Raw genomic sequence first — 2,721 nt, 5'->3', positions numbered from 1 at the left:
TGTTCACTTCATGGGCGGAGCTTAGTGTAGGCCAAAGTCCCCCCCCACACACACCACGCCGGTTTTTTCACTTTGTTGTGTAAATTTTTACAAAAAACTCCCAAAATTTCTATATGTATTGAGTCACCCTTCCTTCCTATTTATTTCTTTAAACTTTAGGTCGATATGTCAACCCCACCCCACACACACCCCGTGGTTAACTTGTAGGTTTTGTGTTTACTAGTATAGTTGTTAATGTTGAGTTGGTTTTGGATCATAGCATAGTTTTAACTAAAATAGTATAGCGTAGTTTAACTGAAATAAGTGGTGTGAGTTTAAATGTCCGTGATGTAGTCTTACAATTTGTTAGGATGTTTTCTTGAGTTCCACGTGTTTACTTGCTTGTCTAGTTTCTTTACTTTTATTGGAGTTTTGCGGTTAAAAAAAAGTTGTAAATTCTCACCGTTCTATAAAATGGACCTCTCATTATGTCATTTTGAGATATACACACATTATTCAACAAAATTAATAAAAATAGAATAGAGGGAAAACGACCCTCATTGTATATTACATTAATAGGTTATACTACTTACTAATTACTAACTAGCTAATAAATTAAAAAAAAAGTTTCTAAATAAAAATATCCATCTCCATTAATTTCTTACATAATGGGCTAGGATGGAAGATTACTAAACTGCCCTCACTCTAACTAAGAGGATGGAGAGGAATTGCTTGAGGACGAGGGTAAAAGAGACATTCTCATCTCCAACACTTTCTTGTGAGAATTAGAATGTTTATGGGTCACAAAAGTGGGACTCTTTGCTGGCCTATATTCGGGCAGCAGCCTGCCCGACTTGTACCTCACACCACATGATTACACAATGTTTTGGTCCTCGTGGTCCTGCCCGCCATTGTGGGGTTCTTTGTGATAGACAATGTGTGCATTTCCTTCTTGCCCTGCCGCTACCCCCTTCCGCCTGCCCGAAACCGGTGCTATAGGGAGTTGTACATTTTTTATGTAAAAGCAACTCACTCTTGGCTAACCAACATGATGGGCTTTCTCTTTCTCTTGCTTCTTGCCTTGCAAGGTACAACTAGTTTAAGCATGGAATGCGGCTCTTTCGCTTCGGGTTTTGGTGATGTGGTTGTACCTTGTGCAGTGGAAGTTGTACTCTGGGTTTTTGTTTCTGGTGGCATACAATTCCCAATGCTTGATAAACAATCCTCCACAAAATTGATAGCCATTCCATGTTAACAATCACCTTCTTCCTGTTTTCAAGGGTACAAAACATTTAATGCATTGGTATAGTACGAGCCGTTCAGGCTCGAGCCAACATAATTCAGGCTCGAGCCAGTATAATCGAGTAGACTCGTGATATTTTTAACCGAGTTAGAATTTGAGCTCGTATTCGACTCGCCTCCAACTCAACCGAGTCGACTCGAATTTTCTCATTTTTAATGATTTTGTAGGTTTTTTTTTCATAAAAGCTATAAAAAATGAAGTAATCTATACAGGCTAACAACCAAGTTAGTTTAAAGGAATATTGGATTTTAATAATCCCAACTATTCGCCGTTAGCAGCCAACAGTCACAACTTCAAAAATAACCACTGGTAGTCCCAACTATTAACATATTGACCATTAATAGACCCTGACTAACAGAACCCTAACACCGTTAGTCTTCTGTCGCTGAAAAACCATTTTTGACCAGAAAAAGGTTTCTAAAGGTCCTATCTAAGGTTACAAAGAGGTTTGGGACGAAGATGTTAAGTTTTCCATCCAAAAAGTTGAGTTTTCCGGCCAAAAAGAAGTTTTCCGGCGAAAAAAGGAGTTTTCCGGCAACTTCAATAATTGGGCCTTTTACTAGATAAACTTCCTAAGGTCCGTAATAAGGTTACAAAGAGGTTTAGGACGAAAATGTTGAGTTTTCCGGCTAAAAAAGAGTTTTTTTCGGCCAAAAACGTATTTTCGGCGACCAGAGACTAACGACGTTAGGGTTATGTTAGTCAGGGTCCATTGGAGGCCAATATGTTAATAGTTGGGACTGCAGTGGTTATTTTTGAAGTTGAGACTGTTGGCGACCAACGACGGATAGTTGTATATTATTAAAATCCAATATTCCTACTTTAAATTATACAAAATTAACTAGAGGTAAAAGCTTTAACAAACTAATTTATACAAGCCACCGACACGAGCTATTTTAAACAACTCTAACCCGAATATTACATATTATTACATAGTTAATATTTGAAAACAAAGAGGCAACTTTTCTTTTTAAAAAATGTAAAATATTTCTTGCATGAGTTACAAATACTACTACATGGTTGTAACAAATGTACAAGCGAGTAAAGCACAAGAACCAAAAGGCTTTTCGGCTAGCAGTATTAAGGTGTTTAGTAAACGTGTTCATCCCTAGCTAATGGTTAAGAGTTCAAGTCATAATGAACATCGGTGTAAATTTAGAGTCAGTTCACTAAGTGTGTGAGTTAGCCGTTAAAAAAAAAGAAATAAAGCAGAAGAGAAATTCATATGAAGGGTACCATGGAATGACCGGAAAGGAGGTCATCAAGGCTGCAAAGAAGGTGTTGCTCCGGCTGATAGTTAGCCGGAATACCGCCGGAAAGAGAGATATTCTGGCAGAAATCCATAGTAGAAGAGGTGTTGTACCAATGAGAAAATTTTTGGAGCAAGAATATTATATAATGGAGTAAAGCAAAAACTTTTTTTTTTTTTTGTGTCGGCA

General features: G+C 37.6%; 1 long non-coding RNA gene across 1 annotated transcript; it reads right to left on the bottom strand.

The window, feature by feature from the left end:
• Positions 1 to 511: 511 nt before the first annotated feature.
• LOC118482788 lies at positions 512 to 2,721 on the bottom strand. The gene is made up of 2 exons (XR_004868796.1): positions 2,519 to 2,721; positions 512 to 1,248 (listed from the first exon to the last, which is right to left on the bottom strand). It is a non-coding gene; the product is annotated as an uncharacterized LOC118482788 (long non-coding RNA).

Source organism: Helianthus annuus, chromosome 10, assembly GCF_002127325.2.
Source record: "Helianthus annuus cultivar XRQ/B chromosome 10, HanXRQr2.0-SUNRISE, whole genome shotgun sequence".
Taxonomy (NCBI): Eukaryota; Viridiplantae; Streptophyta; class Magnoliopsida; order Asterales; family Asteraceae; genus Helianthus; species Helianthus annuus.
Note: the sequence above shows the minus strand (reverse complement) of the source record. Positions and strands in the feature narration are given on the sequence as shown.